The sequence below is a fragment of the Mustela lutreola genome, chromosome 4, assembly GCF_030435805.1.
Source record: "Mustela lutreola isolate mMusLut2 chromosome 4, mMusLut2.pri, whole genome shotgun sequence".
Taxonomy (NCBI): domain Eukaryota; kingdom Metazoa; phylum Chordata; class Mammalia; order Carnivora; family Mustelidae; genus Mustela; species Mustela lutreola.
Genome location: NC_081293.1, coordinates 134,062,776 through 134,090,584, shown reverse-complemented (window position 1 = coordinate 134,090,584; position 27,809 = coordinate 134,062,776). Strand labels below are relative to the sequence as shown.

Sequence of the window (27,809 nt, the reverse complement as noted above, 5' to 3'; positions counted from 1 at the left end):
AAAAAAAAAAGAAAAGAATCTAAAAGGGCTATACACAGGGCTAGGTTGGGGACAGAAATGTGTTATTTTACACATGAAGTATGCGGGGAAACCACAGGTTATCTAACTATTTAAATAGAAAATTCTTCCCCAGAGAATATGTTTTTGATGAATTAAAAAAAAATCAAACACTTACTGTGTTTATAATATGGGCAATGTCCCACAATGAAATACTATGAATAACAGAGAAGCAATTTCTTTTAAAAAGGGAAAAAAGAATACCTGACCTTTTAAAGTGGTTACAAACCAGTTGTAGGCATTAATTTTTAGTGGCCGCAAAATTCTTTGTCTATCAGCCTTTTAAAGACACAAAGTTTTAAGTGTTTCAGTAGATTTGTTCAGGAAATAAAACACAAGAGACTGGTTCGTTTCTCTGCATACTGATATGTTTGCCTTGCTCAGCAAAGAGAGTCTATTTTTCTTTAAGACTCTGGTTTCCTTTCTGGGGCAATTGGAATTACTTCTGTTGAAACCGTTTTCAAAACAGTTAAATAACTTTAAAGAAAAGGATTTATGTAGACCTGCTAGAGGCTACTGATATATGAGTTGTGCCACTCGTTCGTACCCGGTTACATTTCCTCTGAGATTGGAGGGGAAAAAATTTCCACCCATGTATGGTTTCCTGTAACAGGTCCACACGAGAAATTAAACTAGTGGCAGAAGTTAATTACCTGTCAGTCTGCGGGGCTAATTTCAAACAATGGCATCTTTTAGACACTTTATTTTATTTAGCACCTGGCTTCCACCATCTACAGCGGCTGCATTCAGTCCTTCATAGTTGGGGAAATCTTTGGTAACCACTATCCTCCTCCTCACGATTTCTGAAAAGCCCAAGAACGAAGAGCTACGCGTCCAGCGGCTCTCGCACTTGACACACTCAGCGCGAGGCCAGCCTCTGCGCGAGCTCCTGCAGCGCTGTGTGCTCCGCCACCCTGCGTTTCAGAATGAAGCCAAAGCTCCAGTCCTCCAGTCCTGCTCTGACGGCCTCACCGAGCCACGACTCTGGAAGGGAGCGTGGTGAACGTCTGTCACTCTCGGCAACACGACCTCAAACCCCCTTTCTGTCTGGGGGTGCTCCTCTTGTACTGTTCTGTTGGTGACATGCTGAACCCCCAGTTTCTTGTCCTGAAGCCCCAGGGGAGACAACTTCCTGGTCCCCATCTCCTAGCGACCGGAATCCAGGCAGGATCTCGGCAGTCAGAGTGGACGCTCCTAACTGGGACTTTGTCTCTAGAGCCAGGAGCCGAAGCCAAGGGAACAGTGAAGATTAATTTCTGGCAGCATGCCAGAGTGGCAGCAGTGTCCCAACATCCTGGCCAGGCTGTCCCAGAGGTCCACAGTCTGTGTTCCCTTGGTCTCTGCTCCGTTTTAAGCCCATTCCTTCTGCCTCCTGTTGATCCTGTGAGCACCAGATTTCCTTCCAATAAATCTCACCAGAGGTGGTGTCAACACCAGATTTCCTTCCAATAAATCCCACTGGAGTTAGTGCCTGCTGCTTGCAACCAGAACCCTGAGCAACACAGGGCGGCCCTCTGTGAAGAGAAGGGCTTGTTTTTATAAGGTCAACGGGTTCTCACTTTCCTCAGCTCTCTTAGGGCCTGCAAAAACCCAGGCTAAGAGGGCCTCAGGGCCCAGCCCTTGCCCTTGATGCCTAGTTCCTGGCCTTTCATAAGGGGGCTCGGGCCCCCTCCACATGTCACCTCATGGAAGACGAAGTCTGGCCAGGTGGAGGAAGGCTGGGGAGCAAAATGGGCTGTTTTGCTCCATCTTTCTCAAGTCCAAAGGACATATTGCCCAAGGGAAAGATGCAAAGCAATACCATGTGACTTTGATTCGAGCAGTCAAAGGACTCTAAGATGCAAAATGACTTTATGTGCCACTTAGAAAAACAATGACTGCTAATTGAACTATAACACATCATCAGTTCGAATGTGAAAAACCATAAATGCTGGAATGGATAAAATAATGTGTGGCTTAGAATGGAAGAGAAAGTAGTTTCCAAAAGATAAAAGAGATGGCAAGGACACAGAATCAGATCTAAATCCGGCCTGTGACTGTGCTGCTGTCAGTAAACAGACCTGAAGAGAGGCAAAGGCACTTTTCTGTGTTTTGGTTTTTTTAGGTGTATTGCTTTCAACTTAAGGACAGATGCCCTAGCTACTTTTATATAATTCTATGTATACATATTTCTGATGATGACTATTTTAAAAACATATTTTAAATTTTTCAATAGAAAAGCAAAGGACAATAGGAACAAAGGAAAACAGAAAAATTAAGATTGATTCTCAACTTAAAAAAGAATTCCCAATAATGAGGACTTCTTTGCCGTTCTGCCCTTGCTCTCATCTCTTCTCATACTCAATGCCGCTCTGGAGACTACATCCACCCACACCTTCCATCATCACCCACAAATTGGTATGTCCAGACAACATATCCCTTCCGGTCTCCAGAGTCTATACTGTGCGTTCCAACACGAGGAGCCCACAGGTCCCTGACATGTTCCAAGCAGACCTCCTACCTTCTGTGTAGACCTGCTCCTTTGATTAGATTCTCCCTCCTGCTAAATGGTACCACCATTCACATGGGTTCCCAGCTGGACACCAGAATACAAACCACCTTCAATTTCTCTTTGGCATCAGGGCCTGTAAGAAGGAGACTCTAAGTCCTTTGAATTTTGCACTACCAGTCTTATTTTATATTTCTGGTAGTTCCATTTTGTTATTAAAAAAAAAACACACACACACCACATCTATGTGTCCTTTTTACACACACACACACACATACCCTCTATAACACCCTAAATATGTTAGTATAAAATCCCATAACTCCTTCTTGTATTTTCCATCTCATCTTCTATTCTGGACAATGCACAATCACCCAGTGTCCTGGTAGGTTCACGCCTCAAAAACACTGCATGTAAATCTTTCATGTCTGTGTTGGTCTTCCTGTCAATATTCAGGAGGTAATTATCACTAGCCCATGCAGGCAATTCAGGAGTTTTAACACTTCCTCCCAACAAGATTTGTTGACTCTTTCACTGTTCCACCACTCTACCTCTAGGACACATCCCAGACCACCTGAAATTAAGTTTATGCACCTATCTCCACAAGCAGATGAAAAATCCCCAAAGACCTCTCTTGTTAGGATCATCAATGTCAAGTACTGAGATGAGCGACATCAAGACAGGTGCTTGACCTGGAAAGATAGTTATGAACCACATCATGGAGGACCCTATATGACAGAGCAAGTTTGGACTTCTTTCTGGAGATCAGTAGCCCCCTTTTAATCAATAAAAATCTCATTTAGTCCACATTATTTAAAATTTCAGAAGGAATTCAAGGCACTAGTAATGACAGATATGGCTTCTGCAACCTCACTTATCTCCTGCCCAGACAGCCCTTTAGGCACATTCTAATATATTCAAGAGATGGCCTGACTCTTGATGAAAATTATTGTTGCCAACCATCCCTATAGGAAAACCAGAGTTTTTTAAAAATCACAAGAGAATAGGTCTGATTTTGTTTAAGAATACAGAGGTTGGAGGGTATTGGGGAAGCCTGGAATGAGGGAGACAGTAAGAAGGGAAACTAGAGATGGAGCCCAAGCAGCAGACGATGAGAACTTGTCCTAGGAGGGTTCGGCTGCCAGTGGGCACGAGGAATAGGACTGAATTTAAACATGTGTTTATACAGCAGACAGTGAGGGCTCTCGCACAGAGCTCACAAGTTACCCTAGCCTTGGACCAACTTTGTGTACAGTTAGCCGACTTTGCCAGGAGTCCAAAGAGAGCCACCCTCCCGATCTGTACCACGGCGGCCAAAATAAAGTATAACGCGCACCACCGAATGCTTACACAAACCGAGGTGAGCGCCTCTGTGCTTTAAAAATATGCAGGAAAGACATATTTTGTGGGATTTTCAGTAAGCACTTTGTTAAATATACTACATGCTAATATTTAAAAAGCCTTCACTTTCTGGTCTAGAAAAATCTGGCCAGAGTAAAGAAAACATACATTTCTCATCATACAGAGCGCTCCTGTTAGCACTGTAGGCCACATCAGTTCTCTCCTAAGGCTCTAACATGACAGTACTTGGAAAGCATACTTCCTGGTGGAATGGCACCCAAGGCATTGCAAATGGGAGGAAATGAAAGCAAATGTTCAAAACGGAGAGGAAGCCAGAGAATAGTACTTTTTAGCAGCTGTTTCTGCAACTGTGCTGATAGTGTAGAAGTGTGTAGATAGTGTAGAACTGTGTGTAGTAGTGTGTAGATAGTGTAGAACTGTGCAGAAACTGTGTTTCTGTAACTGTGCTGTTAGATAACACGTATGCAGTAAATATGTGTGGAACCAAGCTGACGTGGGTTAGCCAGCTTGTATGGAAGGATGGAGACCAGGAAGAGAAAGATGCCCTTCTTGGAGATGCCCAGGTGGGAGCCCATGGGTAACTAGACCATCTGATGTTTGGTTATGGGAAGGCTTGATTGAGCCATATTTCCATAAATTTCCCTTGTTAGAAACCTTGACTAGCTCCGTCAGGCCTAAGTTGGCTCAGCATTTAAGGCCTATTCTCATCTCACACCAACTTAATTCTCCAATGTTGCTGAAAGTAGACTAGCACTTGACTCCACTGTGCATGAAATGGCACCCCCCGTCCTCCCCCTCTTTTGTCTTTTATATTTTTCCAGCCCCTGTCTCTTCAAGCTTCCCCAGGAAGTCATGGAGTCTTCCGCCACAGATGAGATGAGATGAGAGCAGCTGGATGGTGTAGAGAATGGTAACACAAATCAATTCACCTCTAATGGCAAACTGCAGCAGGACCTGAGAAAGAGAAAGATTTTGAAAGAGTAGGGCCAACCCTCCAATCAGTCCTCTGTTCCGCCTTCTTGGAAACACAACTGTCCATTGTGCAGCTCCAGAAAGCAGCCTTCCCGTTGGGTTCCACGTGAATATGGGATGAGGGGTTCCTGGAGTTGTATAGGGCACAGACTCTACCCTCAATAGCCTTATCTGTATAGATGTCTACACACACACACACACACACACACACACACAAACACACACGCTCTGGGCATTAATTCAAAAACACTTGCAAATGTCATTCTTGGCTGCTTGGAAAGGGAGAAGCTCTAGTTTCCCTTTTTCAGATTTAAAACCCTTGTGCTGACTACTTTTCATTTTGGATAGCCTTATACTCTATTTGTCTCCTCTCCCATTTTTCCAAACATGCAATCTCTGCACTTCCTCCTGGTAGGAGCATTGTTTGTGACAGGAAAACGGGGCTCCTGGGGAGAGAGGTCATCATTTCTACTTTGAGCAGCAAAGGCCGATACGTCCCAGAGGAAGATAAAGCTAAAGCTCTCCAGGTACTAAAACAGTTATTGTGTTATGTTAAGTAGTAAAAACAGAGAAAAGTAAGTAAAAATCATTTAGAAACATTGTGTTGCCTATAAAGAAATTGTCCCTAAGGAGAAAGTGCTGTCTCCCATCTCTAAGAACTGGCAGCTCTGACTATTAATGTCAGAGCAGCTGTCACATCAATCACAGTGCATACAGGTCACCCACCGGTACGCATTCTCTAGCATTCCTTTTCTTCACGGGATCAAATCTCGTTACTTCCATCTCTTTGAATCTCTCACCTCCAGCCTTCCTCTTTGTCGAACCTTGCTACAAACACCACAGTCTGATGAGCACAGAAGTGTTTCTGTACATTTCCTAGCGAAAGCCTTGAGAGTTCTCATAACATGCAGAATCAAAGCTGGCTTCCTGGGCCACATCTTCCAGTCCTCTCGGGTCTGGCCTCACCATGTTCTTCTTGCCTGAATTTCCTCTACTGATACTGTATCTGCTACCCAAACTTCCACATTCTTTCCACCCTCTGGTTCATGTTTCTCCCTCATCTAGTCTCTCTCCTTTCCTTCCTTTTACAAAATATGAGTAACTAATTATGTGTCCGGCACTCTTCCAGGTGCTGGAGACACAGGCAGGGAACAAGACAGACAAAACTTCCTGCCTTCATGGAGCCTGCATTCTAGAAGAGGGAAGAGATAGTGGCCAAGATAAGCAATGAAAGTCTGTGGAATGTGGTAGGTTAGGGAGTTTCAAGAGCCAAGGAGAAAAGCAAGGCAGGAGAGAGAGAGTGGGTATCACGATTTTTACACAGGTAGCTCGAGAGGTCCGTACGGAGAGATGGCATTTGAAAAGGGGCCCCAGGGAAGTGAGGGACCAAGCCCTGTGGATAGGTGGGCAAGCATTCTCGGGAGAGGAAGCAAAAAGCACAAGGGCAAGATTTTGGCTGGAATGCCTGAGGCCTCAGATACCTTCACATCTTCCTCACCTGTAAGATGCAGATTTACTTCAAGGTCTGACTCAAATGTTCCCCAGGTCATCAAATCTCTCCTGTTCTCCCTTACTAGAAGGGATTTCTTCCCCCTTTGAGCCTTTCAAAGCCCTTCAGTTGGGTATCTTACTACTTTCTCCTCATCCAAAGAACTAGTATATTTAAGATGGTGGCTTTTCTCATTCTCCACTTTATCTACTATGTATTTAAGTAGGGCATCCCTGTGCTTTTATGTATTTACTTCTCTACCCAAGACTCTACATCTTTACATTTCTTGGGAGAAGGACACAGTAATTATTCATACTTATTTACCCCAGTATGGTTGTTAGGTATTTTTTTTTTTTTTTTTTTACTGTTTTAAAGTGAATAATCTAATTTTTTAGTTCTAAAGAGTACATTTTCCCAGTGGTTTCTGGTTGTTTTAGCTGGATCCCAAATCTCCTCAATTCAATCTCAAATTGTAAGGTTCCTTTCCTTGATCACTAGGTCTTGTCATCACTGACAGACTCTGAGTATTTATTGAAAAGGTTGTGGTCCTTTGTCACTAGATATTTACTTGACACCTAATATATGCTTGGATCTCTTCTAAGCATCATGGAAAAACAACAGCTATCAATTTCTCAGATCATAGATGTCAAGCTTTGTGGTAAATGTCTTATGGCAATTAACCTATTTAATCCTCATAATAACTCGCCGACGCAGACACAGTGAGTTCTCTCTACACATGAGGAAACTGGGCTTAAAACGGGAAGACGATCTGACTCGGGTCATGGAGCTAGAGGAAGCAAGAGCCAGGATTCAAACCCACGTTCTACCAACTCCCAAACTCTCTCAGTTTCCTGCTAAATCCTACCAAACCGTATGAAGGAAGAAAAAGGAACGGTAATGGACATTTGTGGCTTTGACCACCCAGAATCCACCTCTTGGACTAACAGTCCCTCTATTCTTTGGTCTCCCTATCCCTCCTCACTCCCAGCTAAATAAATCCTACTTAAGATTCAGGGGATAACTTTGTATCTGGGACAATGGCCAATGAGACTTAATCTCAGTATTTTTCTCTGGTAATCAGTAGAATGATCATGTAACCCAGTGTCCAAACTGGGGTACTTCTGAGAGGGGGGGAGGACGCAATGAATATTTAAGCACGGCTGGCAGCTAAGAATGGGGATGGTCAGGGCAAGCTGGGACGTGCGGGTGGAGGTGGAGACTCTCTCATATTGGATTGCATGACCGTTCTGCCTAAACCAGGACACATGTCACCCTCCCCATCTCCTCCACAAGCCTGGTATTACAGTAATGTGGAACCGAAGCCGTCCTGCCACCCCATATAGGGCATGACCAAGAATCAACAGATAAAACATGGCCAGGAGGCGGATGGTAGTAACTAACAGTCTGAAACCTAAACTGAACCACATGCTGTAGCCAGCTTGTGTTTAGAATCTAGGGTCTTGTAAGAACCAACAAATTTCCTTTTGGCTTAAGCTGTTCTGGTTAGTTTCTCTGTTACTTACAACCCAGTCAAGTACAAACAGCCAGCTGCCAATAATTACCAAGTACCTACTGTGTGTTCTGTATTTTCTCTATGTGATCTCTTGTAGCACTCACAGTGTCGTGCATGGTAACAAGAGGTAAGTGCATGAGTCCTGTGCCATGCCACGCAGGTTCAAATCCTATTTCTGCCATCTCATCGCAACATTTGATGGCTTACTTAACCCCTTGAGCCAGTTTCCTCAGTTGTTGATTACAGATTGCCCTCTTTGGATAATGTTGGTTTTTTAATTGGTGAATCTACTTAAAGCACATTTGATGATGCTGATGAGGAAACAGAGACTCCAAGAAGTGACATGATTGGCTGAAAGTCACCCAGCCACTGAATTATAAAGGCAGACTTCAAACCCAAGATTCTGAAGTTCCAAATCCTATCCTGTTTCAACACGGTGTCCCCACTGTCTTCCTCTTGCTTGAATGAGGCTCCGAGGGCTGGCGATGTCTCAGTGGGTTTGAAGGAGAGAATAAGGGTGACTGGCAGAGAACAAGGTTCACGAAGTGGCAAAGTCCCTCTGCGGCACAGCTGAAAACACAGCAGCCACCCAGGTTCTATCCCATGGACCCCCCGCTTCTCTTTCCTTGCCTCTTTCAATTTCTGTATGGTCTGAGCACCATGAGGAGGCTGATTCATGCTGCATGTGTGGAGTCAGAACTGTTCTTGTTTCCTGCAGGGCAGTCTGCTCAGACTTGTTCTCACCAGGACAAGAATCTGTGCCTACAGAATGTGCCCACCCCAGCTCCCAATGCATGGCTTACACTCTTCCCTTGCTGACCCTGCTTCAACCGAGCCAGCTGCCCCCAGGCTCTTCTTGGTCTTGCCATGAACTTGGTCTTGCCATGAACTCCCACATCTTACGGCTTCTGCATTTGCTATTCCCTCTGCCAGAAATACTCTCTATTCAAGTATGCACGTGTCTTCCTCGTTTCCTTTTTAGGGTCCTTGTTCAAATGTCACATCATCTGTGAGGTCTTCACTAGGCAACCTGTATAACACAGCAATGCCTCACCCCATTCTGCCCTGGTGCACAGCCTTGTTTTCCTCTGACCCTGATTTTTTTTTTTTTTTCATTTCATAGCATGGATAACTAACTGATCTTATACATTTACTTACATATGCATCTGCTATCTGTCTCCTGCCACAGAATGGGAAGGCTCCGATGGGACTGCGACCTTTCTTTGCTATATCCAAAGCACCCAGAGAAGAGCTGGGTGTGTGGTAAGTAGCAATAAATATTTGCTGGATGGTAGGTAGACTGAATACACGAAGAACAGCAAAGAAGGGCTACATCTTGGAACCAGCATGTGATTCCTGTAGCCAGCCGAGGGATGGCCATCCCAATCAAGGAAATCAGGGCTCCTCCTACCTCACTGCCATCTTGTCATGGATGCCTATAACCCAAAGATCTTGTTCCTTGAAATGGGAACTCTCTTTTCAGCATTAGTATCCTCTAGAAAGTGGAAATGAGATCATGTGAATACTTTTCATCGCAGCATTTTCTCATTCTAGTGTCCAGCCCCCGGCCCAGAGAGAACTGATATATTTTCCACCTGGAAATATATCAAAATTCATCACCATCCAATTCTAAGGGAAGATCATTACCACACTTGTTTGCTTTTATCCTGGCATTAACAACTCTATTTGGGGCTGAATTATTTCCCCTGGCTTCAACGTCAAGTTTTCCCATTGGCTCAAATATGAAGTCTCTTGTCTGTCAGTGCAATAATTTTCTATTAATTATAAAAGAAGAAAGCTGGCAGTTTGAGAGTCTTAAGGGAAGCATTTGTCTAATCCAAGAAACTGATTTTCCAGTTACTTGGACTAAGTACAATTCTCAGTTGTGGTCAGATTCACAGATTTCAAAGTGCTCCTTGTTTTTACTTTCTGGTCAGTCTAGACAGACATGGTTCTTTCCTTCATTTCTCAAGCTGCTGAAACACCAAGTTGGTCAAAAGAATCTGAATCGCTAGAGAATAAATGGAGCAGCCCTTCACCTGAGACTCCGGAGCTTTCTCTTGAACACCCCCTGCTCCCAAACAGAAGAACAACCTCAGCAGTGCTAGGAGAGATTTCACGCCAAAGACTCAGTGTGAATGTAAAAATGACACTGGGACAACAGACACAATGACCACTAGTGTCCTATCTGGAATGGAGAATCTGTCAAGTGGTTAGAGCGTGCGGTCCTGATTTTTTTTTTTTTTTTTTTTTTTTTTTTTTTGCCTCTTCTCAGTTATTTCCGTTTCATGCTGGGTGTCCTCACCCAAATGAAGTTGCTCTTTTAAATAATAATTCTTCTCTTGATTACAACTGGACGCATGGTCTTGAGAATCTGCTATGTGCAAAGCATGGGCTCTGTTTCAATTAGGGCCACAGAAACAAATCTAGAGAGATGCTTGAACCCAAAGACTTGGGCATTTGAGCAGGGTAATGACAACTGCATGTAAATATTTACATCAGAAGAGAGACTGCTTGGAGACGTGCTATGGGAATTCAGTAGGTAGGGGTAAAGTCGACTGCTGACAGAGAGAGTACAGGCAGAGAGAGAAGAAAAGGAAGCAGATTTTTTGTGGAGTTTAATTTTAGTGGGATCTTGAGGAATAGTGGTACCTAGACCAGGATGGAGGGATAGAATGCAGATTATTTTTCCAAGAATATGAAAGAGCATTACAAATGCATAACAATGGACAGAGGAGTAAATATCAGGATAAATACCAGGGTAAGAGGGGTCATACACATTTGCTACTCTTGATCCACTCAGCTCTCTGTTGATAAGAAGCACTGTAAATCCACAAGGCTTCAACTAATGTCAAAGAGGGTTAAGGAACCTTAGGTACTAAGCAGTGACATAACCCAGGCAGATAATTTTCCCATCAGAAATTCTGAGGTAGGTAAATTACCTACACATTTCTTCCCCAGAGATAGCACAGGGGCAATATGATCTTATTCATGCCCTTTTGTAATATGATATGCAAAAGACAGGTTTCTAAGCTCCTGTGAGATATATTTTCTCCTCTGTAAATCAGGGATGCTAATTAATATCTGCGCTAATTACATAACAAAGTTCTTGTGTAAAACAATGAGATAATGGATCTAGAGATGCTTGGTCAGTGGTTAAAAGGCTACAAGGTATTAGTTATTAAGGTCGGGTAATTGTAATAATAATTATGTCCCATGGCCCACCCAGCCACAAAAATGTGCAAGGTTGGAAGAAGATTATGCAATAGAAAAGAGAAGAGAGACATTCCAGTTAAGACTCATCGTAGAAACAAAGGGCTGGAAAGACCCACAGAGAAGGTTATTGTGGGGTTGTGGTAGGATTTGGGGACGAAGAGTGCAAAGTGCCTCACGCATGATCAACAGAATAGAAAATAAAGATTCAAATTGTGTGAAAGGGAGTCTAAGTCCTGTTGAGACTAGAGCGAGGGTGTCAGCTGTGGGTCATCAGACAAGCACTCAGGTAGACTGGGGTTTCCTGCAGGCATGAGCTTGGCTTCAGAGAGCAGATAAGATGGGCAAGCAGATGGGTGGTGACATGTATATGCTCTAGGTGAGATGTTCTGGGTTTCCATTCCACCCCATATTTCGCTCTTCAAAAGCATATGAACATTAAATTCAGTATGGACTTCTCTCCGTCCTCCCAGCTCTGAGCCCAGGGCTCGGGCCATAAAGGAACCCCTTGTTTCTGTGCTGAATCATTCTGGGTACATGAGGGAGGAAGATGTGAAGTCAGGAAAGAATGAACACACATTCCAGGGTGAGGGAAGAAAGCTGAACAACCAGGGAGCAAGGGACAAGAGTACTGGAAGGCAGGAAGCTAGGCAACAGACAGCTTGAAAGCTAGGCTAAAGCCTGGGGATCTGATGGAGCGGTGTGAGCAGCAAAATCACTAGATTTAAAAATAAACATTACCCTGTAGCAGTACCAGGCAGGCTATGGCTTCAGTCCTAGCTAGAAAGCAGTCTTCAGGTGGACCGGCAAAGGAGAACAAAAGAAACATGGCCACTGTGATTTGATCATCACAGATTTTTTCTACAACACACGCCAATCCTCACTCCTGCCTCTGGCTTCTGTTGAGGCAGCCTCCAGGTTTTGGAATATCACCTCCTATAATATAGGAAGGCTTTGTCATCACCTTCTGTCATTCCAAATCATTCTTAGAACTTTCTCAGAATCACAGAGTCATAACAATGTCCACCTGCAAAGATCCATAAAGAGTGATGGAAGTACTGTTGGGAGATTAGGAACCTCGATGCTCAGATAAGATCACAACTAGGTCGTTGGAAATCACCATTCTCATTTTCTTCTTCTTTCCTCCCTCTCCCTTCCCCTCTTCCTCCTACTCCCCTTCTTTTTCCTCCCTCCTAATGACCGAGTCTTTTCTCTTAATGGCTGAGCTATGGCCATCCATGGAGTTCAAGTCTCCGCCCAAGTTCCCACCGCCAGCTCGTCAGAGCTTAGATTGGAACTCCAATCTGCCAGCTGTCCCCCAGAGCTCTCCCCACCCCTCATGCTCTAGCAACAAGACTGTCAAAGAGAGAAAGGAAAGTGCCAATTCCAACTAGATTTGAAGCAGAAATACTCCTCTGCAGATTATCTGACACGCTCTCATCAAGCTTCACCTGTCAAGATGGCTACTACCTCATTTATCACTCCTCTCTCATCCAAATGTTTCTTCCTGAATGAAAGTCATTAAAACCATACAAAGTCATTAAAACACCCTCATGGCCTCCAGCCAAGCCACTGTGGGCCCTCGAACCCTCACTTCTAGAGCTCATACTTGGCAGAGGGAAGTTTGCAAGCACGACTATGTACAATTAAAATTTGAAGATTCTTTTTTGGACAGGCTAATTAGACCAAATCGCTCCAACAGGTCTAGACAATACAGGGTTTAGCATCTGGGTTGGAGCCTGCTGTGGTCCCACAGGCTTGGCTGCTCCTCTCCAACTGCGAACGCACTTCCTTCCCTGCTTTGTACAGTGTCAAGGATTGGCCTTTTAAGGCAAAGTGAAGCCTTCTGGATCCACATTATCTGCAGCTCATGGGGACCAACTAAGAGATATTTCATGCCAACACACTCAGAACACCTCATGTTTTCCTCATTGTTTTATTTCCCCTTTACTTGTAAATAAGCAAAGCAAGTTGGCAAATAAAGTTTTTTTATACGGTCAGGGAGACAAGAACAAGGAAGGAAGAGGGCCTTTTCCTCTAACCCCTTTGTGTGGTATTAGGTTAGCCCTTCCACACTGTTGTTGAAGTGATTATTCTAAAATGAAATTTGTGGGACGCCTGGGCAGTTCAGTCAGTTAAACGTCTGCCTTCAGCTCAGATCATGATCCCAGGGTCCTGGTATCGAGACCCACATCAGGCCCCTTGCTCAGCGGAGAGCCTGCTTCTCTGCCTGCCACTTCCCCTGCCTGGGTAGGCACTCTCTCTCCTCGTCTCTCTGACAAATAAATAAATAAAATCTAAACTAAATTAAACCAAAATTTGTGAACTGTATTCTCCTTGCTTAAAATCCCAATATTTCTTCATTCTTCACATATGATCAATGTCAAACTCCCTAGTCTGGTACAGAAGATCTCCTGTGATTAATCTCCTGCCTAGTTTGTCATCCTTATGACGAACCGCTCCCCTAGTGCAGGCCACGCTGCAACCGTTTAATTGATCTGCACTTGCCTACTGGAGGCAGGATGTGAGGATGGTTCCAAGCACAAACTCTGAAGTTGGGCCACCTTGGCTCTGGGATGCTGCACTGGACAACCAAAGGGCCATTCTTCACACTGTGCCTTACATTTATTGAGCACTTAATAAGAGCTAGGTGTCATTCTTCCTAATGGTTATCTGTTACTCCTTACAGAAACCTATCAGGTGGGCACGACCGTTAGCCCCGTTTAACGAGTAAGGAAAGCCAGGCTCAGAGAAGTTAGGCGAGCCAAGTTAGTTCATGCAGTTGGTCGATAGCAGAACTGGGACTATAAATGCAGGTCAAACTTAATTTCAGAACTCAAGGTTTTAACAGTTCTTTCCTCAAACGGATATTCCCGGATTCTCTTATCTTTGGGATCAAAAACCCGTCAATGATCCGGTTAAGCCAGAACTCTGTGTGGGATCCATTAGAAATGTCCCTTCTAGGCACCTGGGTGGCTCAGTGGGTTAAGCCTCTGCCTTCGGCTCAGGTCATGATCTCTGTCCTGGGATGGAGCCCCGCATTGGGCTCTCTGCTCAGCAGGGAGCCTGCTTCCCTCTCTCTCTCTCTACCTGCCTGTCTGCCTACTGGTGATCTCTCTGTCAAATAAATAATAAATAAAATCTTTACAAAAAAAAAAAAAAAGAAGAAATGTCCCTCCTATGTCAAGTCTCCATATTCAATCAGTTGATAGATTTTATTTTAATCTCTAAAAGCTCTACTTCTTCCTCTTTCTCCTTAACCCCCTGCCATGGTCCTGTTTTAGGTCCCTATCAATTTCTCCCGAATTACTGCTGCTCCCTCCTCACTGGTCTGTTTCCGGTCTGAGCCCTTCCATTTATCCCCTATCATGTTGCTTAAAGGAGCTGCCAAGAGGTCCGGTCCCCGCTACAATCCTGCCAGTGCATTTCCGCCACGGCTTCAGGCTCAGCGCCCAAAACCCCTGCAAGATCTGGCTCTGACTCTCTCACTGCATTTCCTGCCCTGCCCCAGGGAACTGTCTTGCTCAGACGGAGCCTCTTGTAGCTCTCAGTGTTATACTACCTGACCCCTCCGAGCCTGCATACAGATTGCTCCCTCTGCCTGGGCATTCTTGCCAGCTTCTTCATCCAGTTAACTCCTATTCATCCTTCAAAACATAGCTATATAGCTTCAACTTCATCTGCTCTGGGACACTTTCCCCAAATCCCGTCTCATTTAGCTGCTTCTCTGCGTAGAGCAACCTAGCCATCTATCAGTAACTGATGACTGTCTATCTGTCTTCACTGTGGTCTAAACAAAAAAAGAGCAGTGATGATTTGTCTTGCTCAAATGCCTGGCATGTATTAGATGCTTAATAAATATTTCTGCATGTTAAATTAACAGACAAGTTTTTTATTTGATTTACATTCAGTTAATTAACATACAGTGTTAGTTTCAGAGGAGTTCAGTGATTCATCAGTTGTATATAACAACTATGCTCATCATATCACGTGCCCTCCTTAATACACGTCACCCTGTTGTTCCACTCCCCCTCCTTCCAGCAACCCTCAGTGTATTTCCTATGGTTAAGAGTCTCTTTTGGTTTGTCTCCCTCTCTGATTTTGTCTTGTTTTGTTTTTTCCTCCCTTCCCCTATGCTCCTCTGTTTTGTTTCTTAAATTCCACATATGAGTAAAATCATATGATAACTGTCTCTCTGCTTGACTTATTTCACTTAGCATAATACTCTCTAGTTCTATCGTGTCGTTGCAAATGGCAAGACATTTCTTTTTTTTGATGGCTGAGTAATATTCCATCTTCTTTACCCATTCACTTGTCATGGACAATGGACATCTTTCTATTGTTTGGCTAGTGTGGACATTGCTGCTATAAACACTGTGGTGCAGGTGCCCCTCCAGATCACTCCATTTGCATCTTTGGAGTAAATATCTAGTAGTGTGATTGCTGGGTTGTAGGCTAGCTCTATTTTCCACTTTTTAAGGAACCGCCATACGGTTTTCCAGAGGGGCTGCACGAGCTTGCACTCCCACCAACAGTGTAAGAGGGCTCCCCCTTCTCTGCATCCTTGCCAACATCTGTCATTTCCTGACTTGTTAATTTTAGCCATTCTGACTGGTGTGAGGTGATATCTCTTTGCAGTTTTGATTTGTATTTCTCTGAGCCAAGTGACGTTGAACATTTTTTCATGTGTCTGTTAGCCATTTGTGCGAATGGACAAGTTCTTTAAGACACATCTTAGGACAGAGGCAATGTCAATTCTTATTGGTATATTTTAAATAAGATTTATCTTCAGATTCTCTACATGTCAAGAACTGTCATTTTACTGGCTCATAAAATTCATGTCCAGAAAAGAGAGTTTTGTTTGGTTTGTTCAGAACTCAACTGAGCATCTCATACAAGTGGTGGTATACACACTTTTTGGTTATAAAATGAAGTATACATTCCTTAATCATTTTACCAGAGACTTCTGAAACAAAGTTACCAGATCTTTCTGAGAAATAACAGCACATCTGGAACCCTATGAGCGTCTTCATATGGTAGTTGTTCTTAATCCAAGGTGATCTTGCCCCCCAAGGGACACTGGGTAATGTCTGGAGATGGTTTTGGTTGTCACATCTGGGGATGGTTGCTACTGGAATCTAGTGGGTAGAACCCAGTGATGTTGTTAAATAGTCTAAAATGCACAGAACAGCCCCCCACAGAGGACTTAAGCAGCCCCAAATGCTAACAGTGCCGAGGTTGAGAAATCCTGGTTTACGGTATATGAGATCCACAGGCTCTCTGAAGACACACAGCTGCATCTGTGATGGGCCGGGTAATGCTCAGCCCATACTTCTTCATTTCAGTGGAAGCTCTCATGAGGGGTGGTGTTTCTCGTGGGTCTGAATGTAGCTTTAAGTCCAAGGCCAGGACGATGAGCTCTGTGAGCTTAAAGGTGGAGAGCTTCACTCCTTTCAGAGCCTACTTCTGTCTGTGTTTTCTCCTATAAATCCCATGATTTCCTATATTTCTATATTCCAAATCTCCTATATGCCAGCAGAATATTCTGTTCCTCAGAATGAGCTTCCTAACTCCCGAGAGCTGTCTCCAGAAGGCGGCTTGGGGCTGTAAGAGTCATTTCTCCCACCCTGACACATGCAGCTCATGTGAGTCACTGGTGAGGGAACATCCACATGTCTTCAGGGCTCAGCTTCTTCCTTCCTTAGATCAGTAGGGCTCCCAGTGAAGAACTCCCAGACAAGACCCAGAGAGTGGTTGTTCCCGGAGAATGACTAACGCAGACATCCTGAGGAGATGAGTAAGCAGCAGCAGAAGGTAAACAACTTGAATGGTTTATTTATTTGGGGAGGAATGTTGATTTCGGGGTCAGTTATGGGATGCAAAGAAATGGAAATGGGGGGAGGGAAGCAGACTGCCCTGAGATCTTCTTTCCAAGGAGCAGGTTTTGGTTCTGCAAGCCCTAGGAGCAATTCGCAACTTCCTCTGACACGTGGAACGAAGCTTTACGGAAGGCTCCAGTGAACACTGGCTAATTTCTGGTAGCAATAGTCCATGTAACGAGAATTTTAGCCTTATTTCTTAGTAAAATATTTCACAATAATTTATTCCTTATATTATCTCCAACACAAGCCAGTATTATTGTTTTAGATCTGAGGAATAGCAGTAGCTCCTAATAAGGGTTTTCTGGTTACACAAGTCATTGACCTTGCTGGAATTTAAACTCCATACATCCAGGACTACGGAACACTCAGATGAGGCAAATAGCGACGTACTGATTTGGTATCATATTGAATGAACGAAATGACCTGATCGTTCAGTGTGTTTGTTTCCACTGCGTTGTACCCACTGTGCAAGTCAGGGGAGATAAAGGGAGCTAAGCAAGGCTCCTTCCCTTGGAAAGCTGAGAATTCAGTCGGAGAAGACAGCAGATAAGCTCTCAATACTACATATTACTTATGCAGTAAATCCACATGCATAGCCCACGGAGATTCTGGTCCTTGTGCTGAGTCCACTGAAATGAGCAGACAGCAGAGATGGAAGGGCAACAAGACCACGCCTACTCCATATGGTACCGGGCAACCCTTCACAGCACAGCGAAGCTTCTCCTTTGGGCCGAGATACAACAACACTTATTTTTCAAGTCAAATACTGTAATACTTTTTTTTTTCAAGCCCAGCTAGTATCTTTATTAAAAAAAAAGAAAGAAAGAAAGAAAGAAAGAAAGAAAGAAAGAAAGAAAGAAAGAAAGAGAGAGAAAAAGAAAAAAATACTCTAATACTTCTCAGGTAGTCACAACTTTTATGAGCTAAAGCACAAATCTTCCCGACTTGGCCAAAAATAATAAACAAGCACAATCTCTTGATTGCAGGCACCCTGCCCCCTTGCTCTGGTCATGGCCCCCTGCGGTAGCTGGGGGGGGCTGATTTACAGAAAAGGGCACCTGGCCTTCATGTCCTTAATATACATTCAAGGCTGAAGGAGAAAACTACTATAGCCTAAGTTCAGAGTCATGTCAAATAACTATACATTTAATATAATTTTTACTCTGAATTGAGCTTTTTGTTCCTCTCGTATAAGCTGATCCTGTCTGAAATTTTTACGGGACCTGATGAATGTGTTTCCAAAGGGGAAAGTTTTCATAACAACTTTGCTTCTCAAGCAAGGTGATGGGGCCAGTTATTTCTTTTTTAAAAATTTCCATTCTCTCACAGACTGATCTTTTCATAAAATACAGTCAACGTGAATGACCGGAAGTCACTGTAAGGCTGAATCCCCATAAGAACGTCCAAACGCTTATGCTCAAGTTCCTCACCTAGTCCAATATGGGCTGATAATGAACAGTCTGTGGACTCCCCCCCCCCCCCCCCCGGAGAGTACAAGCTGCGTAGCACAGACACATATGATACGCAAAGACATAGAAATTAAAGCAACCATCCGTATGGCTTTAATAGAAAGACAGCTAACACAAAATCAGAATATTCAGATGGAATTATGCTTAAATTTTAGCCTTCAGTCCTTACTGCCTAAACTTTTAAACTCCTGATCGATGTAAAGGGGTCAAGTGACCAGAGACCCAGAGAAAGTCTACAAACATCTACACCAGCCTTGTTCAGTGGACGTTTCTGTGATGATAGGATGCTCTGTTCTATCCTTGCTGTCTGACTGCAGAGCCCTGAGCCAGATGGGTATATGGGGCACTTGAAAGGAGGTGAGTACAAATTGAGGAACTGGATTTCTGAATCCAATTTCTGAATCCATTGAAATTTTATTAGATTTTCATTATTTTAAATTTAAATAGCCTCATGTGGCTGGTGGCTCCTGTACTAGACAGTGTAAGTCTAGCTAATGATGAAACAACAGAAATATTTTTAAATAACCGATTTTTTAAAAATGAGGTGGCATGGAAAATATTAAGAGGTGGAATTGTCTCCTGCTAAATGGATAACCCTACTTCTCTCTCCTTCTTCAGCGGCTGTGCCCTTCCCACCCCTCAAAGTTCGGGCCCTATGACCCCCCTCGAGTTCATGGTTTTCTTTCCGCATCTGTGGGCTGTTGCCAGAGCAGTGAGTGACAGAGAGCATGTGAACCCCTTTTCTTTGTAACAGCTCAAGCTAATGAGGTCTCTGCTGCTCTCGAGACCATCAAGGCCGCCCAGCCGACGTGTTGAACCAAGGTGTTTGGGCCTGCATAGAATTAAGTCACAAGGAAAGCACTTATTTCTGACAGCAGATTTATAATAGGAAAATCTCAGCAGGAACGAAGAGTTGGGAGACCTCAGCCACAGGCTTTTCATAAACTTTGCCTTGATTTAGTGACTCAAACGACCAGCGAGAAAGGCAAACTGCAGAGGTAATCCTATCATCTTTTCTCCAAGCAGCACCGTTTCATCTTCTTGGCTTCCTCGCGCGGCTAACATGAATTCAAATCATCTGTGTTTAAAGTTAAACTCAGTGATTGACAGTTCTTTATAGTCTCAGTCCTATTGAAGATTATTCTAGATATCTATCAGTTATTACTACAAGCGCAGTATGATATTCTATACCGACAGTGAAAATTGTTTTTAACAGTGTAATGTCTGATCTGTTTTGAAAGCGATTTTAAAATAAAGAACTAACCATAACCAGGTGGCGAAAATCTAAACATGTGTCTTTTCTCTTTTTCATCCCTTTCTTTTTCCTTCTTTCTCCCCCCCCCCCCCGCAATAGAGCCAAGGAATGGGGGAGGAGAAAGTAAAATTTGTCCCGCAATAAAGCTGTCCTACACGCATAAAATGAGACAAAAAGAGTTCACTTTGATTTTGCGGCATCCGTTTCTTTAAAAAAAAAAAAAATAGAAGATGTATAAAAGGGAACAAGATATTTACAGTCATTAAAACTTTGGTGACTGTATTTCTAAAAGATGCTAGAGTTACTTGTAAGAACTTCTCTTGAAAAAATAAAAAAGGAAAATTAAAAAATTTTAAAAAATTTAAAAACACCTGCTCTTGCCTAAGAGACTGTGAAAATACACTGTAACACGTGGGTACACACGGAAGAACGCTGGTCTGCTCTGTCCTCTGTAGCATCCTCAGAACTAGAGCAGCCAGGCCCCTGGTAAGTGCCGAGCAAACATCTGCTGAATGAATGCATGAACCCGCTAAGATTCTCGGACCTTGCATGGTAAGTCATGACTGTGCCCAATGAAGGCCAGCAGCTGCTCCGTTCCTCGGAGACCAGAGCGGGTTTGCAGTCTGGCTTTCCGCCGAGCTCTGCTGGATAAGCAGACACTGAAGGTCTGATGTGATCAGTCCTTCCCTAAGCTGCACTCTGGACTCAGCCACACACTTGAGTAAGTCCGAAATGGAGAAAGGAAGAGAAAAAAGTCAGCGTGATGAGTTTAAAACAAAGGACAGGGGAAGAACGAGAAAGAGGAAACAAGACGGTAATGTGGAAATACATTGAATTGTTTGTGGGGTTTTTTTCCCCCCCTTACGCTTACTATGTAGCAGCTACAACTTCTGTATCTCTATTTACACAAAAAGGTTTTTTGCCTGGTACAGAAATAACACAGCATTCACTTCAGAGCAGACTGCAAGTGGGGGGGAAGCATCAAAGCGCCCATGAGTGGGGCCATGCGCATCCTTGGGCTTACTGAGGCTTTCCGCTAGAACCTCCAGGTCAGGAAGTAGAAAGAGGTTGCTTTGGTTTTACTAGTAAAGTGAGGCTAAAAGGAATGGTGGTGGTGGTGGGGGGGGGGTGCCTGGGCTCCGGGCTTGAATGCATGTCTTCGTCTTGATGAAGCACCTCTTATTGCTGAGTTCCCAGTGGCATTTTCAGGATTCCTGTAATCACTAGTTGTCACTCCCCACCATTAGTGAAAGAAGAGAGTTGCAAAGGGGAGGAAAATACAAGCTAAAAAAAATCTACCACCTTATGTCAAAAGGGATAAATGCATTAACAGCGATTTAGAACAAATCTGAGAGTCAGAAGGACAAAAAGATTCCATCATAAGGAAAATAGGGTAAACGGGCAGTGTGGGGGCAAACCGGCCTTAAGATGGAACACGAAGAAAGGGAAGCAGAGAAGAAAAAAGGGAGAGGGAAACGAAAGGAAAGAAAAGACGGTAGGAAACAGTCAGAAAGATCCCTACGTCCTGTTATCAGACTCCGTCAGCTGGAGCCCAAGCACACATTTCAAACTCGAGCCAGAGACCATACGCATATTAAATAAAACGATCCTTCCCTGTTTGTCATTTTGACCCCCCCCCTTTTTTTTCCATCTGCAAATAATGAAACGCAAATGATTCCGAGGGAGACTGAAAGGAATACATTCCATGAGGCTGTGGAGAACCACAGGGAAACATTTACAGAAAAGAAGCGTCAGGGCGGGGTCCTTCCTGACCTCCCCTTGGCTCGGCTGTCTGGGGGAAGTCTCCACGGCCAGAGGCAGAAAGCGCTTACACAAGTTACCCTTCAGAAGTGCAGCACTTGGCTGCACAAACACCACAACGCAGCGCCAATCTGCTGTGCGGGCGTGCAGCCCTCCCACTTGAAAAGAGAGGGTGATGCTGCCATGTCACAGAAAGATTTTCTCTCATTTTGTGAGCTGGAGGCATTTGCAGAGTGGGTAAAGTGTGTGTTTAGAATTGTGCCATGAGGAAAGATATTTTAAACCTGACCTCTAAGAAAAAGGTTGTATGTATTGTTCAAAACTGTAACAGACAAGAATGGGTAATGAAGAAAAGAAAAAAAAAAAAAAAAACTTCCTCAGGTCCTAAGCAAACCTTCAAAAGCCAAATCCGAAGAAGGCTATCCCCAGATTGATCCTCGCTGGGCCACCCGTGTTGTATCAGAACTGTGAAGACCTAAGCCCCTTGGCCTCTCCCTTTAAGGCCTTCAGAGTTTTGTGAGGAGGAAGGCCAAGGTTATGAGGTGGAGTGAAGTCATGTTTTCTTCTCGAGAGATTTGGGGCTGGCCTGGGGGAGGAGAGCTGGAGCCTCATTGAAGAAATACCAAATATGCTGCTTAGTAAAAAAATCAATTTCAATTATATCAGAAAACTTCTGGAACTGGTGCTATCTACTGAGCAGAAAATAATGATAATAGTCAAGTGCTATTTATGAAAACTTTAAAAGGTATAATCATTGTCACCAAAATACACTGATCTATTTTATTCGACCCTGTTCATTCTTTGCTCAACAGATCATTTTCTTTTGAAGAGTTATGGGACTAGCCTCAGGGAGAGAAAGACTGAAGGAAACAGTGACACTTTGCAACAGGTACTGAATTTTACACACAGCCTGAAGTGGAGATGATCAGAAACTTACGTGGGTCATGATTATTCTACACTGGGTTAATTGTCATGGTCTTCATCTCTGGGTATTTCACGGCTTTGCTTTTGTTGGGGTTTCTCAGCTGATCTCACTCCTGACGGTCCCTTCTGTTGTATGAGTATGTTTACAGCCGCACTTTTCCCAGCTGACCCTGGTGCTGCTTCTCCGTCCATCCCCTTGTCTCCTGGACTGAATGGGACCTACTGACTCTCTGGTCATGACCCTTCATTCAATTTTGCCAAACTCGGCTGTGAGACTGGCAGACAGCAGAACAGGACGATGATAAGGGACGCTCAGGGTTCATCATTCCTTCCTAGCAACACAAGCCATTTATTTATATACATGTAAGACTCAGTGGCACATACTGAACAGACACATCAATAAGCTCTTCCATTGGTTTTCCCACACTCAAGTATATTTTTGGTCAACAAGGCAAGGAGTAGATGTGGACGAGTCAATGTAAGCACGTTAATGTTCGTGGAAAAAGCAAGTAAGTAACAAACAAAACAAACCAAATGAATGGCAATAACAAAAAACCCAGAGCGAACCAAAGCAAAACAGAGTTTTCAGAAGGTGCCTCAAAAATGGTCCATAGAAGGACGGCTGGGTGGCTCAGTTGGTTAAGCAGCTGCCTTCGGCTCAGGTCATGATCCCAGCATCCTGGGATCGAGTCCCACATCGGGCTCCTTGCTCCACAGGGAGCCTGCTTCTCCCTCTGACTCTGCCTGCCTCTCTGTCTGCCTGTGCTCGCTCTCGCTCGCTGTCTCTCTGACCAAAAAAAAAAAAAAAAAAAAATGGTCCATAGAGACATTTTCATAGTTTAAGGATGGCAAGTGTTTATCATGACATGTTCCTAACACTCTTTAGAAAAACTCTTTTAAAGATTTTTGTTTATTTCTTTGTCAGATAGAGAGAGACAGTGAGAGAGGGAACATTAGCAGGGGTAGTGGTAGAGAGAGAAGCAGACACCCCACTGAGCAGTGAGCCTGATGTGGGGCTCAATCCCAGGACCCTGGGATCATGACGTGAGCCGAAGGCAGACGTTCAACCAACTGAGCCACCCAGGTGCCCCCCTAATGCTCTTTTAATAAGAGGCCTTTTAGAAATATAAAAACCCTCACATTTTCTAAACAACCATTTTTCATATTTCCTTTAAGGGGCACATTTCTCTCTCTAAAAAAAAAAAAAAAATCAGGCCTCCTAGGAATGTAATAAGTATTTACCAACAGGGGAAACAAATTCAACGTGAAAGCATCTAAAAATCAAGGATTTCTAATACACTTGTTAAAGGATTTTGGAGATAACTGATAAAAAGAAAAATGAGAAATTAATCGCAAACTAGTCCAAGGTCTACTGAGAAAATTGACCTATGTCACTGTGTAAGTTTTAGAGGTACAGATGATGGTTTGACTTACATATATGGTGAAATGATTGTCACTAACATCCATCTTCTCATATAGACACTATAGAATAAAAAGAAGGAAAAAAGAAAAAAATATTTTTTCCCTTTGAGGAGAACCCTCAGAATTTACTCTCTTGACAACTTTCCTATGTATCACACAGCCGTGTTAGCTCTAGTCATCACATACATTCCATCCATGGTGCTTATTTATCTTAAAACTGGCCATCTGTACTTTTTGACCACCTTCCCCCAATTCTCCCTCTGCCTCTGGTAACCGCAAGTCTGATCTCTTTTTCCATAAGTTTGGTGCTTTGGGGGGCAGTTTTAGATTTCAGACATAAGTGAGATCATGCAGTGTTTGTTTTTCTCTGACTTATTTTCCTTAGTGTAATTCCTTCAAGGTCCATCCCTGTTGTTGAAAATGGTAGGATTTCCTCATTTTTCATGGCTGAGTAATATTCTTTATGCATTCACCCATCAATGGACACTGGGGTTGCTTCTCTGCCTTGGCTATTGCAAATAATGCAGCGACAAACATGAGAGTGCAGAGGTCTTTTCAAGTTTGTTCGTTTGTTTCTTTTGGATACATTCTCAGAAACAGCATTGCTGAATCACATGGTAGTTCTATTTTTAGTTTTGTGATGCACCTCCATACTGTCTTCCATAGTGCCTGCACCCATTTACTACAATACCAACAGTGAACAAGGGTCTCCTTTTCTCCACAGCCACAGCACCATCTGTTATCTCTTGTCTTTTTGGTGATGGCCATTCCAGCAGATAAGGTCCTTTACTAATCTTCAGGCCCAAAGGAAAAACTAAGAGGTGCACTGCTTTGTGGATTTATAGACGATATCTGTTCATTTGGACTTCCGCTCTTCAGGTCCACTTTGGTTATGATGGGTGTGGGTTTTTAAAAGAGGAGGTTACTTAAAGCAACTAAAAAATATATATATCGCCATCTCTTCCATTTACCTGCTAATTACAGTTCCTGGCAGTAGTAAAGAACAAGAACAAAATCCTCTCAAATCCTCGCTGCTGAGAGCTCCATGCTGAATAACTTTCATCTCAGCGTTTAAAGGAAATCCAGCCAGGCTACGGCGCGGGTCTCCTCTACCAGTTCTGACAATCCCCCGGGGTTTATTTTTTCCTTTTCCAATAATCTGAAGAATTTTTCTTGCAGGAAAGCAATTCCTCATTAAAAGCCATCTACTTTGGTGAGTCAGGCTTAAGTTAATGGCCATTGAGAGCCAAGCATTCAAATGTGCAATAAATTAGCTTTCTTCAAAGATGGGGTTTCTAGGAAGTGTTTGTATCACATTCCCCTAGCCATCACTAGCCCTGCCCAGGGCAGTCACGGGTAGCTGGGTGTTCTGAGGATCAGTGTACTTTTGCACAAGGACATGTATAAGTTCCAAAGACTGGTGTGCACATTCTAAGACTAGACCTTGAAATGCATCTTCATTTTCTAAACACATTGTCTAAGTACACATACTTTTCGCACAAACTCTTTTACTTTGACTACATTCTCCTTTTTGTTCACCTCAATTTGATCTTTGCTCAAACCCAGATCTCATTTATTTCTTCACACAGCCCAATGTTTTCCAGCCTCATCGTCTTCGGCTTCCACTCTTGCCTGCCATGGGCCACACAGCGTGCTGTGTGGAACGCGGCTGCAGAGACAGGGAGACCTAAGCTGTAGGACCTGACTGAGGAGACTTATGGTCCAAAAGGAAACATCAGACAGATGTAAATGAACTTACATCATCCCCCTAGAAGCTCCACAAAGACGCTAGGCATCTGTAAAGCTAGCAGCCCATCTGCTACTGAAGAATTACTGAATGGGTTGCTTCTTCAGCTCCCATGTCTCACAAAACTGGCCCTCAGCACTCTCATTTATCCCACACGGTCCCATTTCTTGAAACCTCTAGTTGGGTCAAATCATGCCTCCTTGTTTAGGAATAACAATGACAGTACTTATCTCGAGGAGCTGGAAGAGTTAGCTTTGTTAATTCATCTAGAAGCCTGGTACAAGCCTTCCCTACACTAGAGGTGCAATAAACGTTCTGTACAGCCCTGGATTCATAGAGTCTGAGGCGGTGATGCCAAACCTACTTCCTTCGTGTTCTAACAAATCAAAGGAGTTGACACAAGACCAAGCCAGTGGACTGCTGATGTTCCTGAAGCCATTCCCACTGTGCCGTTTCTGAAGGTGGTCTTGGGAACTCAGCAATGCAGTTGGAAAATGTGCTGAATGGTAGCAGCACAGATGCATTAGAGGCCGTTGTCAAAGTGACGTCTCCAGTCATGTCCATTCTCTGGCAGGCTTGAGGGCTCGCTAAGATCTTCAGCTTCGGTCTGACTTTCCTGTTACCATCTCAGGGAGTTCAGAGTCTTTGCTTGGGATGCTGCCTGAAGCCAGTGTTGTGTACACGTGTCTGTCATGGGAGGTGATCCTGTCCTGAAGATTAGGATACGGTGGGCTTCAAATGTTCAGTACCCTTGAGAGCCTCTTGAGAATGTCTCTGGCATGGGGCCATGGTCATCTCTGGCTCCTTCTTCCTGCCTCTGCAGAATTCTGACTCCCGCACTCTTGATCACAGGGCTTTTCATTAATTTCTGCCCTGATGCTGACCTTCAAATGGAATTCACCCCTTTTTTTAAATTGCTACCTAAAAGAAGCCATATGCAAAGGACGTGTTTTTGTAGGAGACTTTATGGGAGGTTTGAAGAAATGGAAAGGTTTAGAGTGCAGCAGCAGTACCAACCACATAGAAATGCTTATTGGTTTTTCTATTCTTAAAAGCTTCTCAACCACTCTTCCGTGATGCTTGAAGAAGTATTTTTCTCCTTTCTTGCCTTTCTTCTCTCTCAGGTACAAACCTCCCTCCTGCTCCTAAATTTATCCTACTCCCTTCTGTAGAGGATTTACACTGCCTTAACTCCTGGCCTGCCTAAACTGGAAAAGAAGAAACTAGAGATTGAGGTCAGCGTTCGGAGGAGCGGGGAACGGAACGTGCCCCATCCCCTAATGGGGACCGGAGTTTCTTAGGGATGAGGTAACAGATGGAAGGGAGCTGGTCTGGAGGTCTCTTGGGCATGTCCCACTCCCAGACCTGCCATCTATAGGAGAAAGCCATCTATAGGAGAAAGCCTCAACAGCAGAGGCTCTGGAGTGCACCAGAGGCGACGGGACCCGAGAAAGAAAACGGAAGCATGAAGTCGCACTTCACACAGAGGGTCATGGGTATCTTTACACTATATAACACAGTTGGTTGTCTTACATCTTCTGCAGCACAATTTGGTATTGGTTTTGGCCCTAGTGTTTAAGACACATCACTGTCAAGGAAGAGAGACCATAGTGATGTAGACAAGCGCACACACCAACAAGAGCAGATATTTACAGAAGAAATGCACTGGTGATTCCCAGAGCATGTCCTGGGTTGGCTGCACATTCTGTTTCACTTCATCCTTCACTGTGGTCCTGCTGTTTCTGGTGTGACCCCAGAGGAAACTGCTGTGCAGAGAAGTTGGTTCACTTCGGCTGTCCCTCAAAGATACTAAGATTGCTGCCTGTACCAGGACCCTTGTATCCGTTCTGCTTACGCTCACTCCCTCCAGGACCCATGGCTGTCTTTGTTCCTTTTCCCACGTCTGTGTCTAACCTCAGCAGATGACTGGGGGCTCTGCTCTCCATCCTGTAGAAAAGAGCACTGTCCTTCCACCTGGCCTTCTCTTAGCTTTCCTGTGCTCTTTTCTCCTGGCGCACAGGACCATCTGACATACTCTGTATCAATTCATCAGTGTACACTCCCCTCCAGCCAAGACAAAAGATACATGAGGGCAGAGACTCTGCCTGCCATGTTCACTGCAGTGTCCTCAGCACCTAGAACCTGGGCCTGGCTCAGGGTAGACGCTTATGAAGTATTTTTTGAAGGAATTAGTTGGTGAATGAACTGTAATTGGTATAGACAAGGACTCTTTCTGCTCTAATGTATTTTCCAATGGT

General features: G+C 43.9%; 1 protein-coding gene across 4 annotated transcripts in view; it reads right to left on the bottom strand.

The window, feature by feature from the left end:
* Nucleotides 1–27,809, bottom strand: part of DYNC1I1 (dynein cytoplasmic 1 intermediate chain 1) — a 303,858-nt gene that overhangs the window by 130,055 nt on the left and 145,994 nt on the right. The window lies entirely within an intron of this gene.